At 37.4% G+C, this 14,607-nt stretch overlaps 1 pseudogene across 1 annotated transcript in view; it reads left to right on the top strand.

Moving 5' to 3' along the window:
- LOC311085167 overlaps positions 1-14,607 on the top strand; it is a 39,871-nt pseudogene that overhangs the window by 8,251 nt on the left and 17,013 nt on the right. Inside the window, exon 3 of the transcript XR_014609600.1 lies at positions 1,718-2,521. The product of XR_014609600.1 is annotated as an uncharacterized misc_RNA (transcript). The remainder of the gene's footprint in view (positions 1-1,717; positions 2,522-14,607) is intronic.

The raw sequence follows: 14,607 nt of genomic DNA on the forward strand, positions 1-14,607 counted from the left end.
AAAAGAAAAAGAAAAGAAAAGCTATAGGAGCTGTGAAATAACATAGATAAAGTAAAAAATAACGTACAGGGCACTTCATGAACTGGGTAGAAAATATCCTGAAACTCAAATGAAACATTTATATTGGTTGTCAATAGGGATGCACTGATGCAATATTCAGTATCTATCAGCTCTGATACTGCCATTTTTGGACAGGACTGATCCAAATCCAATACTTTGCGTACTCATGGTTGTTACTGTTAAGCTCCAGGTAAAAAAGCATAATAAAGCTCCTGAAATGTTTGTGTGCAGTGTGTTGTGTTGGACAGATTAATATTTACTCTTCAAAAACTCTTTCTCAGCCATCCTCTATTCAGCATTTAAACAGCATGTCACGTTCTGTTACGACAGTCAGCGCGGTAAAACTCACTCCGAGCTGATTCAATAACCCCTATTTTATACTTGATCTGTAGATAAAGGTCTGTGGATTTGCTTATCTAACCGGAGTATGTATATATATATATATATATATATATATATATATATATATATATATACATAAATCTTAATGTAATGTACATTTTTCATGAATGTATTTTATAAGAATATTCCCCACTAAACTTAACATTTCATAATGTTATAAAATTACTTTTTTAATAAAGTTTATATTTTCTAAAATTACTGTGCACCAATTTTTTATTTTTATTTTGGTGCTGAAAAATTACACTCTCCTTACAATATATTTTGTGTTGTGGTAGATTGATAAAAAATTTTTTCAGCAATGTGTTTAGTAACCAGTTCCACACACAGAGAGTTATAGATATACTACAACTATCAAGAAAAAAACAGCAATGTTTTCGGATTGGTATCAGCCGATACTAAGAATTTGGAATATCGGATGGTTTATGAAAATATGGTATCAGTGCATCCCTAGTTGTCAACATCAGGAACTCGAACTAAATACTATCCAAGTGGTTTTATATTACATTTTACATCTGGTTCACAATTTTTGCAACCATGTTGCTGAACTTTTGTTGTAAATATTGAAAAAATTTGACATTCACATGATTTTATTAATTTCTAGAAATAAACATATAATAAAAAAATTTAAACAATTTTTTTAACTAAATATTTTTTTCCTTAATAGGAAACAGGAAGGCAAATTTAGCGTAAATGAACCAAATACTTTAATTTATAGTGAGGGGTGCACATACATAACTGGTGCACAAGTGGTTAAATTGAACGATGCGCACCAGAAAACGTGAAGAGAAGCGCTTTTGAGTACCAACATGTTTGGGGACAGGGACACGTTTACTTACTGGAGTAGGATTTTTCTCCATCTTTGGTAAAATTTGGTAAGCAATCATGATGATAAGTGTGTTCATTAATTATTAGGGGTGTAACGGATCGTATAGTTGATCTGTGATCCATACGGGACAGGCCCCACGGTTCGGCACGCATGTGATTCGTGGATTAACTGCTAAGTTTTACCATTTTAGAGTGAAAGTTACCGTTGCCGAAAGTATCATTTGGACGTGTTTTGTCTCACCAATTTACACATTTTAAACGCAGAAGAAGAGGTGAAAATCAGGACTCACGCTGTTATCTGTTTGCAGTTATAACTTTCGTACAGCGTCTGTCTACTTTCTGCTGTTACATCAGTGTTCACTTTCCCCCTTCACATTTCTCTCTTTGATGTTTTTATGATTTACAGAAAACTTTTTTACTTTCATTTTAGACTTGCAGGAGAATGTGGAGAGCAAAGAACTGAGTGAAGCGGAGGAGAAACAACATGATGTCAAAAAAGGACATAAATCTTTGAGTCACTCACAGAAAAGAAGATCAAACAAATCTTTCACCTGCTCTCAGTGTGGAAAGAGTTTCTCAAACAAACAAAGTCTTAAACGTCACATGAGAATTCACACCGGAGAGAAGCCTTTCACATGTGATCAGTGTGGGAAGAGTTTCACATACAAAGGACATCTTATTGAACACATGAGAATCCACACTGGAGAGAAGCCGTACACATGTGATCAATGTGGGAAGAGTTTCAAACAAAAAGGACACTTTAAGCAACACATTAAAATCCACACTGGAGAGAAGCCGCACATATGTGATCAATGTGGGAAGAGTTTCACAAATTTAAGCTATTTTAAATCACATCTGCGTTATCATTCAGGAGAAAGACCATTTAACTGTGATCAGTGTGGTAAAAACTTTGTTAGGGCAGGTACACTGAAGGACCATCTGAAAGTTCATACAAAGGAGAAGCTTCACGTGTGTTCTTTTTGTGGAAAGAGTTTTAATCACCTGAGTGCTTTAAAATTACACCAGAAAATACACAATGGTGTGAAGAATCACGTGTGCTTTGATTGTGGAAAGACTTTTATTACAAATGCTGAACTGAAACAGCACCAGAGAATTCACACTGGAGAAAAACCTTACAAGTGTTCACACTGTGACATGAGATTCAGTACGTCATCATCTCTAAAATCACATGAGCGGATCCACACTGGAGAAAAACCTTATAAGTGTTCACACTGTGAGAAGAGATTCAGTCAGTTAGGAAACATGAAAACACATGAGCGGATTCACACCGGAGAGAAACCGTATCACTGCCTTCTGTGTGGGAAGAGTTTCCCTAATTCAGCTTCTCTACTCTATCATACAAAAAACAAATGTCTGAAATCATGATATGTTTGAATTCATCTTCAGGGGTCCGTTCTTCGTACGTCGCTAACTCAGTTAGCTGGATTTGATTGTTGGCGATTTGGCATGATCTTGGATTGTTTGGTTCTTCAACGCTCATCCTGGACTTGCTGTCATAGCAACATGTGCGCAAACTTAAACCTGCTCGCGAGCAGGCTTATTTCATGTTAACAGGATTAGATCCCGGCTTCATAAGCGGAGCTGATACGGGAAGTCCACTTGCACTTTCTGAGATATATATTTTTTCTCGTGATTCGTGAGATTGTCGTTTTTTGTCGCTTTTAGGTTTAAAAAACAGTTATTTCCAAGCCACTTAAGAGCCAATGTTGTAAAGCAGTTTTTTTTTTTTAGGCCATCATAATTTTTTCTGAAGATCATACAATCATGACCATGCCGATTACAGATATGTCACTCAGGCTTCACTAACGTGATTGGTACCATAGACTATAGGCTACCATAGACTGCCATCAAGGCCTCAATGAAGGGGATTATGTGAACAGAAAGGGGTTCACAATGTAAATGTGCAGCCCAGTTACTATTGTGATTCTTAATATTCCAGATTAGTAATATTATATCAAATAAAAAAAGGCAGTTGACTAAAATCTTGGTAACACTTTACAATACGGGTGCACTAATAAGCATTAATTCATGCTTAACTAATGCACAGATAATCATGTGTTATTGTATGACTCATGAAGAACTAAACCATTAATTAATGATTACTGCATCAGTAACTAATAAAGATTCTAAATGATTAATAGATTAAGTAATATATGAATTGTTATTAATTGCATGTGTCATAATGTATTAATTCCTTAATAACTTATTTTATTAACTAAAAGTGTAAATTAATGCCTTAATTACCACAGTTGGTCAAAGCAATGTACTTCAACTTCCAGTTGTCTGCTTTAATTAATCATTAACTAATGATTTGCAAATGTATCATTATGTTATGACTTTACTTGTTGAGGCACATGACTATTAACTAATTGTTAAGTAATATGCCATTTTGGTGCCATGTAAACCCATAAATGGCATATTACTTAACAATTAGTTAATAGTCATGTGCCTCAACAAGTAAAGTCATAACATAATGATACATTTGCAAATCATTAGTTAATGATTAATTAAAGCAGACAACTGGAAGTTGAAGTACATTGCTTTGACCAACTGTGGTAATTAACACATTAATTTACACTTTTAGTTAATAAAATAAGTTATTAAGGAATTGATACATTATGACACATTTAATTAATAACAATTCATTTATTACTTAATCTATTAATCATTTAGAATCTTTATTAGTTGCTGATGCTGTAATCATTAATTAATGGTTTAGTTCTTCATAAGTCATACATTAACACATGATTATCTGTGCATTAGTTAAGCATGAATTAATGCAGATTAGTGCACCCGTATTGTAAAGTGTTACCAAAATCTTCAATATCACAAATGTGAAAGCAAAATGGCCAGGATCTGTGCATGAATTAAGAATTTCAGACATTCACATTTATGCACATTATTTGAAAGTGGTAAGGAAAGTTCCACAATTAAATATCAAGCTCACTGTATTACACACACTTCTGCTGATCCTAACAGAACTGCATTTTTTCATAGGTGATTATGACATGTTCCTGCCTGCAGACAGGTGTTTTATGACCCCATTCCCTGACCCAAACCAGTTACAGTGCAGCTCTAGCCAGGACAAAGGCACACAATGAAATTAACTTTGGCTAACTAAAGGGAAGATTTCAGTGTCTGAAAAGTCTGAGGGTTGCACACCTGACATTGTTGCATGTGCCATATTACACAACATTGCCACAAAAATAAAATAAAACAATTTTCATTAAATGTTTAATAAAAGACAAATATGCTTAGTTCCTTGAGTTTTATTTCAACTGTTCTTTGTAAAGAAAAGCCAGTGGTCAAGTGCCTGCAACAAGAGATATTAGACACATGCCTCATGCAACAAAAAGGAAAAGTTGTCTATCCACTGCCCACCTGTAGGCCTGTCTCCTCTGTCTGTGCAGACTCTTCTGTAGGCCTTTCTGTAGATGTGGAATCCTGCAACTTATATTGCAGCCATAAAGCATACAAGTATAAATTAAGTAAAGTTATTTATGCACTTGCAGGTAGGCTAGTTCCTCCATATGACAGTTATCTGAGAGGGTTTCTTCACTGTCCAGTGCAATGGAAACAAATGGACATTACAAAGTCTTATACATTCTTTCCTTTGGAAAGTTATAAAATGTCCACTTACTGCACATATTTCAGCCACCACTTTCTTGGGAACAGATACAAGTGTTGGTGTATTATGTAAAAGTGCACAAAAGAGGAAAACACAATGTCATTACAATGAACTACACTGGGGAAAAATGTGATCAATAACTCATGGCAAAATATGTTTACATTAACATAAGTTTATCAGTTTTCACTTTCACAAGTCAAAGCAATTCATCATTACTCAAGATTTAACAGTTGAAATGACTATATGGCCTTAATTTAATGCAGCAAAAATTATTTTACAGTGTAGGCTACTAAGATCTTTTCTTTTATTTTTTTCTCAGCCTTTTTCTTGGTTGCTTTTATAAACAGAACACCAATTATTTAACAGTGCCTTTTATAAAAGAGACTATAGTATAACTAAAAATTACCATTATGTAGAATATTTTTGTACTTCACTTTTATTTGTTCCCATGTTCTAGTGTGGTGACTGACATTACAATGCACAAAGTAATTATGCAATTATTAAAATACAAAAATATAGGCTATTAAGTGATACAAACATATAACATGGCCACTTCTAATGGATTTAAATCGTCTGCTACTTTTTGCCAGCTCTCTCTCCTGGCTTTTGCAGACTTTGAGGTGTTCCCTGGCGTTTTGATTAAACATTAAAATTCCGAATAAACTTCGACTATTAGTTCTTGCTCTGCTGAGGAGAAAAACTGAGCGCGCTCTTTGGCCACGCTGAGCAGCCAATAGCAGCGTTGCTGATCAATGTTTCTACTATCGATACATATCCCCTTTTAACCAGCGCATGAACGCGCAATTATCTCAGATAACTCAATCCAGCGATACTAATCATATCCGGCAAGTGTGTTCGAAGAACCGAGTTAGCCAGATCATGATTCGCACGATGATATCATCTTGGATGTGTCATTTGATCTCGGATGTAATAAGCAACGTACGAAGAACGGGCCCCAGATCCAGCTCTTTCAAATACAATGCTGCGTCCTCATCAAACGTGACTCAATAACATAAATCAGGACCATATCAGACATGAACTGTCCAATAAATGCTGTTTCTTATGCTAAAACAGTGTAAAAACAAAACAAAAAAAAGCTAAAAACCGCCATCTACTGCACATCTTTCTCTTGCATGGGTGATGTATCTGCATTGTATTCTTTCATGAGAATGTAGTGCCTCATCCACCCCAGAGGATCAGACTACTTTAATATCCAACAAACTTTTCTTAGTGATTTTTTGTTGTTGTTGCTAACTCATAACCAGCTTTATTCCATTATCCCAACATGTGTCGGTATCCAACAAATACAATTATACCCTCTGTTTTTAATCTATAAAATAATGCAGATATTATACTTTTGAGAGCTGTAAATTACAGAAAACCCTCAAGACTTTTTCTTTAGGTCTATTGTGAGGCTGCTAAGAACGACGAGCCGGTCCCCGATCTTTTCGAGGGGAAGCATGACTCGCCACACTCTGCTTTTGAGCCTTTCTTTTTTGTACCTTTGATGCTAACAAATCATATTTTGAGGATTATGTTTTCTCATTGAATTTCATAGAGCATCGGAAAATTGTGTTGGATAGCGGTTCATGTTTAAATGAGGTCATCTTCTGGTTTAATGCTAATTCAGGGCATTATATTCAGTGTGTCTTTGGTGGTAGTTTCTGGTGCTCGAGTTGCCGATATGTCAACTGGGATTTAAACCAGGCTAGTGTCTTCTGCTGGTTAGCAACTTAAATAGTTATTTAACGACTGTTAAATAACAGATAAGATTAAAATAATTTTGGATTTGTCTCGTTTTAAATAAACAAAAAACAGATGAAAAATGAACTTCAGAAATTTATTTTTGCAATGGTTAAAAAAATGTTCAGTGATGTCTCCCAAAGATTTCTTAAATTTGGCGCAATTTTTTTCTCTATATAGTGTTGATATGGCAACTAGTAAATGCATGTCATGTTGGCATGTGTGGAGGTATTTAAAACAAGTGTGTTACATCTAGCCCTGTGTTAGCTTTTGCCCCGCTTATACCCCTACAATTATCTCACCAATCAGATGCAATTAAACCTCGTTTACACTGCAGGTCTTAATGCCCAATTCTGATTTGTTACCTTTATCTGATTTTTTTGACCGTCCGTTTACACGTTCTTTCAACTGTGACCCATATCCGATGTGTTTACACTTGCCATACTATCTGAAACATCGCACATGCTTAAAGGGGTTAAATTCTCTTGCACAGATGGGCGGACGCGAAATATTCTTGATGCTAGCTCTGCGATATATGCAAAGTTCGCCAAACATCACCATGATTTTGAGGCGAAGGAGGACGAAAAGTACCATCATTGCACATATGATTCAGTTATTGTGTGTGAGAGAGCTGGTGGGAGCATATAGGCTTAAAATATTGGCTTTAACGAGGAGCAGTGGGTCCGAAATTTTGTGTACGACAATATGTTGTGTCAACGTTTTTTCACATTCCTCTCCTATGATGTTTCATCCGGCCATCCGTCCCTTTGCAGATGTGCGTTGGGGTTTCTCTTGTCATTAAACTGCGGAGACGTTGCCTAATGCCTCAGAAAATCCGATCTGCCTGTTTACATAAGTCGCATTGGCACATATCCGATTTATTTCCACATATGAATGAGGCCTGAAACCGATATCAAAAAATGCACTCCTGTTTACACTCATGTGAGCAAAAAAATCGGAATTGGGTTACATTTCACTGACAGTGTAAACAAGACATTTAATAGGCTTTCATGTAAGACAGACAACACCAGAGAGAGATATATACACAAAATTTTAAATCTAGTGCATGTTTGCAGAAAATTCAAGTGGTGCTCATTGTAGAGCAAAATGGCTGTAACTTGACCATGGACCAGCTTCAATCAATCAATCAATCAAATTTTATTTCTAAAGCACGTTTTAAACAACCCTAGTTGACCAAAGTGCTTTACAAACCCAAACTTACAACACATATAGACAAACACACCATAAAACAAAACGAAGCACTAAATAAACCACATGTAGCTAAGGACAATTAAAAGCAAAGGGAGTGTAGTCTCCCTTTTATGTGTAAAGGGAGACTTTTCCAAAGACGCGGTGCTGCTGCCGCAAAGGCACGATCTCCCTTAGTTTTCAACCTAGATTTTGGAACATTTAAAATTAAGCTTTGAGAGGATCTTAGTGGTCTAAACTCGAGATATAGACATGTAAGCCATTAAAAGGACCTTGAATTGTACTCTATACTCAACAGGGAGCCAATGCAGAGAAGCCAGCACCGGAAAGATACTTGAATATTTCCTGGTGCCAGTCAACAGTCTGGCCAAAGCATTCTGTACCAGCTGCAGCCGTGAAAGCAACTTCTTAGACAAACCCAAATAAACAGAATTACAGTAATCCAAAGTGCGGCACCTGCACTTCTACAAGGCTATGATTCACTACAGATGATATAGTTGGACCCACCGCATCCCAAACCTGAATTAACAAGCTAGGCGGGATGATTATCAATAGAGTAATAAGCAAGCTTGAGATGTTGGGCAATTTCTATCAGGTCTGAAGTAGTTACCAGCTCAAATGTACTTAACTGGCCAGAGGTAATAGAATCAGGGGGAGATTGAAAATGAATTGGAACCCGGATAGAACTAGACATGTTCGCACTAATAGCAGAGATTTTATCCAAAAAAACCTGCAAACAATTTTCACAAGCTCTCTCTGAATTATCAAAAACAATAGGGCATGCAGGATTTAGAACTGTATTAATCACACAAAATAAAATTTTAGGACTGTGCTGATTCTTAGAGATTAAATGGGAGAAATGCTGCGCCAAAAGTTGCTCATCCACGCTGAAATAATTAGTCGAGTTTGATGAAGGCTGCTTAATTTCGATTTCGATTTGCGTGCCGTCAATAGCCCCTATACATTGTCGAATATCCATTTGTTTCATAAAAGTTTGTGACAAGTGTCTGTATCTCTGGTTCTGTGAATGGAAGTGAAACAAACTCAGGACCCAGGTGAAATGTGATTGCTTTGCGCACTTCTCTGATTATTTTAGACACAGTTTGTCGGGCTAATCCAAATGCATTCGCTGTTTTCTGCAGTCTACCTTCGTCACTTAAATAGTACATGCAACTTTTGAAACAACGTCCACCGGTGATCTCAGTCGTGTTGTCTGGCCTTGAATGTGAGGTCATAACAGTTCACTCAGATGACACAGAGAATACCTAGACATCCTAAAGTTTTCATGCCACTCCTCAGGCACGACAATGCCATGTACAAAGTTATGCCACCACGCACGGTAGCATCCAGGTCTCACCCAAAATGTCCGCTCCATGTATGGTCTGAAACGCAACTGTCCTCGAGTTTCGCCGCTAAAAAGCAACTGTGAGTAAAAATTCTGGCTCCTTTGAAGAAACGCAATCTGCAGTATGTACAAACTAACATTAATTTTTAACAAGGCTGTCAAACAGAGCATCCAAAACAACTGCTGTACAATGTCATTCACCATCTTGGCTGAATTGGTCATATGACTGCATCACATGACTAAAAATGAGTCTTCAGGCTTGTTCGACTTGAACCGGCGCTGCACAGACCGATCGGTGAATGACATCAAGGTACCGCGAGAGCGATTAGAGAGCTGACGTGTCCGTATGCTTTTTCAATCACTCTCGCGGTACTTTGATGTCATAAATCGATCGGTCTGTGCATCGCCGGTTCAAGTCGAACAAGCCTATCGTATTCAAAAGCCTCCATTTTCATGAACTGTGCACAGTCCACACTACAACACGAAGATGGCATTTTCAAATTTATCCGCTTTGGAGAGCGTTTTCCAAAAGCTACGTTTTCGTTGACTTAAAACGCCGTCTCAGTGTAGATGGAAGGCCAAAACGGAGAGAACAATATACGTTTTTAAACGAAAACATATTAGTGGGGACATGGCCTTACCCGCTTTGACAAACTGTTGATAAGATACCATATCTCATATGAGACTTGTGGTCTCTCTGCCTGCCTCCATTTTTTTCTAAGCAGCCGATCATTGAGCCAAGGCTGAGTTATAGTTTTTGATTTTACCTGTTTTCAGCGGGCAATACAATCCAAAATATGATTACAGCCCATACTGAAGTCAGATACAAGCTCCTCTAAACCCCAAATAGACGGATTGTACTCAATAACTGACATAACGGCATTGTACTGGTCAGAAAACTTAGAGGCAGAACCAGCATTGATAGCCTGAGCTCGACGGCTAACTGGCACGGACCCCGAAGGGAGCCCAGCAAATGTGACGTTAAACATAATAACAAAATGATCTGAGAGCCCCATGTTCTCAATAGTCAGCTCACCCACTGGTACACCCCAGGACAGAACCAAATCAAGAGTATGCCCCTTCTTATGTGTAGCACCATCGACAGACTGTGTGAGGTTGAAAGAGTCCAACAGCAACAAACAATCTTGTACCAAGGGCTTCTCAGGGCAGTAAATATGAATATTAAAATCACCTAATTTAACAAGGCTATCACAACGAGTGATCATAGAAGATAAAAACTCCCCAATAAAGTCCTTGTTATAATTAGGAGGTCTGTATATTAGTGCACAAATAACTGGCCTAATCAAGACAAAACTTGCACCTCAAAACTAGCAAACTTGTCCACTGTCAACAGCCTGCATTTAAAACAATTCTTAAAAATTGTCGCAACCCCCCTCTTCTTAACACGACGTCGCGAAACTTTAATCAAACTTGACAACTCTCGGTTCTGAGGAACATCTGAAACCAGATAAGAGTACCTTGCATCCTGTTGACACGAAGAGGTACAAGATGAGTCGATGACATCCACTGATGAGCCCACATGCCCGGCCGGACCAGCCGCAAAGGTACGGGCTTGTCTCTGTTTCACCAACACGCCTCCACGCTTGCCCAGTCGTCTCCTATTGCGTTTCCGAGAGGCCACACAGATTCACAGCTGCGTGTGCGATAAACGGGAATCACAAAACTTATTTCCACCCGAGTAACAGCTGGAAGCCACCACCGCTGACTCTTGGAGACTTAAAAGAAAATCGCGCTCATAAACGCGAAGAGAACTAACTGGCTGCACAAACAAGGATAAAAACGAGACAATTAAAGCATAAACCACAAACAGCGACCGACAGCATGCCAAACTACTCACAGGAGCCATCTTTCCCATTATTTCCTTATATGCAAATGTATGAGTCCAATGAGTGTCCAATGTGAGTCTGGAGAGCTTCATACAAGTCTTGTGTGACCAGCCGCTATGGGTCATCTGTGTTGTTTATGTGACAACTATTATATAAAAAAAGTAACTGAGTTTTGTTGTTTTATATGATGTTTGCGCTGTGGTTTCAAACAGATGCTTTAGTGCACGTTGTGGGGAATAAAACCCTCAATATTACAACTTCTCTTTCTACAGCCTAACTAGATGAAGATCATTGATTTTTTTAAATAACACTAGTGTACTGCAGATGTCATCCAGTGAACATTGTACCTGAAGTCATTTCAATAAACTTCTGCTTCTTGGAGCTGAATAAAACAACAGATTTCATTCTAAGCTCTTGATGTTAAGTTGGCTAAGTTCATAAAATATTATGAACAAAATAATCTGATGAACAAAGACTCATGATAAGCCAGCATGTGGATTTACAGTAAGATTACTCATAAAACAATGCATGGCTGGCTGAATTCGGAATTATATACTACACTTGAGTCCTATTATTAGGCTAATAAAGAGATTCAGTGTTTCATCTTCTCTGAAAAGACATGAGAGGGTCCACACTGGAGAGAAGCCGCACACATGTAATCAGTGTGGGAAGAGTTTTGCGCGAACAGGAGTCCTGAAGGATCATATGAAAACTCACTGTAAGAGAAACCTTACAAGTGTTCACACTGTGACAAGAGTTTCAGTCAGTTAGGAAACATGAAAAATCCACACTGAAGAGAAACCGTAACACTGTTTTATTTGTCATTCTTTCCTGCACTGCTGTGTATAAAAACTAAAAAGGCTCAGAAAAATGCAGATGATAAGAGACATTGGTGATTTATTAGAAGAGGAATGAAAAGACTCCTTATACAATTTTTTTCCAAGCTGCCACGCCAGAACAATCGCTCCAAAACCTCCTGAACTAGGTGGTCTCGGACCGATTGCAAACAAACTCTGGGACGGTTCGCTTGAGGTGTGAAAGCAATCCAACGCAACAGACCAACAAACCAAATGATATCATAATTCTTGCTGTCCCGATGAAGCCTTGATTCTAGCTCTGCATTATAACATTCATATAGTGTTTGCTTGTGTCTTGACACTGTTAATCACAGCACTATGAGATCCAGATTTAACAATCTAAGTGTAGGCTAGTCGGGCTGAAACTAGCAAACACTGTATCGCTCCGGGTAGTGCCCAGAGAGAGCGTATGAATTTGTTTTGTAAAAAGTTGTAAGAGTTTTGTGTTTACTGAGATGTCTATATTGTGCACCGCATTGACTCACTCTTCTGAAATAAGATTGGGAGTTTACAGTGCTTTCTATATTTACACAATCATAAAATATGCTTTAGTTACCCAACTTTACATTGTTAAAATGAAATTGAATACCCATTCCACATTTCATGTTACTTCTAAATATTTTATACTCAGGCTGTGAGAAATGAATGATCTAATTTCTTTATTGCTAATGTAGTTATTGGAAAATCAAACTAAATTTATGTTCAAATGAATATCTTGTTATAGGCTAGTTAAGAAGCAGAAAAGATTAAAAATAAAATAAAATAAAAAACTACTGCAAAGATGTTGTATTTATATATATATATATATATTTTTTGTATTACTGATGTTTTATTTGATGACAAAGCAGTTTTTTTAGTTCAGCATATCCTGACTCAAATAAAGTCAGATCTCTGCTGTTGATCTGTAAAGCTTGTTTCAGGAGTGTCACTATTAACAGCTGCTAAAAAGCCTCTATTTTGAATGTCTATAGTTTAATAGTTTTCAGCTCATTCATTATGCTGATGTCTTCAATCACCTGTAAACTGACACTTAAAGCTCATTTCACTGGTGTCAACAGACTGAGACAAACTGCATAATCACCACTTTTAAAATCTACAATTTATTTTGTTATAGTCAGCAATAAACCATGTTTTATGTAAAACAACTACACACTAAAAAACAATTAATGAAAATGAATCTAAATGTGTTGCTTATTAGTCTTTTAGTAAACTTTAGTTTAGTTTATCCTACTGTATTTATATTCTTACATTTTCTTTATATTTGGATTATTTTAATTCTGGTATTTATTCATGTTTTTCTACATGTTTTGTACAAATGTACATTTTAATAAATTAACATAAATGCATACAATGTGTAAAATTTGAAACTAAATTTGAAAAACAAATGTGATGATTTATTTTTGATGTGGGCAGATCTGCTCCTCCTACCACACACTGATTCCCCTTCAGTGAAGCTCCTCCCACTGCAGTTCACCAATAAATGCTGGATTATTCCCATCAGTCTACAAGTGAAGAAGATTGAGGACAGTGAGAACATGAGTGATCCAGAACTCTGCAGGATAAAAGATGAAGACACTGAAGAACAAAGAGGTTGGTGTTTATTTTTGATTCTTTATTAATGATGCTGAAGATCATTAAGGTTATAAAACTTCAAGCAGTTCAACAGATTTTGTGGTTGTAGTAAAACAAAAAAGAAAAGAAAAGCTATAGGAGCTGTGAAATAACATAGTTAAAGTAAAAAAAAACAAAAAACATACAGGGCACTTCATGAACTGGGTAGAAAATATCCTGAAACTCAAATGAAACGTTTATATTGGTGGTCAATAGGGATGCACTGATCCAATATTCAGTATCTATCAGCTCCGATACTGCAATTTTTGGACAGGATATCCAAATTCAATACTTTTCGTACTCGTGGTTGTTACTGTTAAGCTCCACAAAAGGCAAAAAAGCATAGTAAAGCTCCTGAAACGTTTTTGTGCAGTATGTTGTGTTGGACAGATTAAAGTGCTGTTGGCAATATTTTTTTGATCATATTCACTGAAACCGACACTATGCTCTGACAGAACAACATAAATCAGCTGGTTGTAGAAAAAAACCTGCGCTTCTACCTCCACCTGGAGCCTGTTATTTGTTTTGCAAAAATCCACCGCTCCCGGTTCTTCTGGTCCAATCAGCGTGTGAGATCTGACCGTCAATCACAGTTCGTGCACACACCACAGATCCCCCCTCCCCCGCGCACGTTACAATATCACATGCACACGCCTGAAGTTCCCAGGTGTGTTGGATTGTATGAAGCGTGATGGCGGTGAGAAAATCTACTAACAAGCTTCCAATTCCTCGGTTATTGCTATCTATGGGTAGATTAGCCTACCTCCGAGTCCATGGTGTTGATCGATGCTGAAGAGACGGACACGTTCACAGAAAATCTGGTGCACACGCACTGAAGTGCACGTACTCGATGGGAGAGTGCTAGCTGGTAGTGGGGGAGGGGCATGAGAGTTGTAGGCTAAACATTCAAAAATTTGGCTAAGTCCACTCAATCTGCCAGATTTGCCGACTTCAGCTTTAATATTTACTCTTCAGAAACTCTTTCTCAGCCATCCTCTATTCAGCATTTAAACAGCATGTCACTTTTTTACGACAGTCAGCGCGGTAAAACTCACTCCG

Source organism: Abramis brama (genome assembly GCF_963993115.1).
Source record: "Abramis brama genome assembly, chromosome: 6".
In the NCBI taxonomy this organism is placed as follows: domain Eukaryota; kingdom Metazoa; phylum Chordata; class Actinopteri; order Cypriniformes; family Leuciscidae; genus Abramis; species Abramis brama.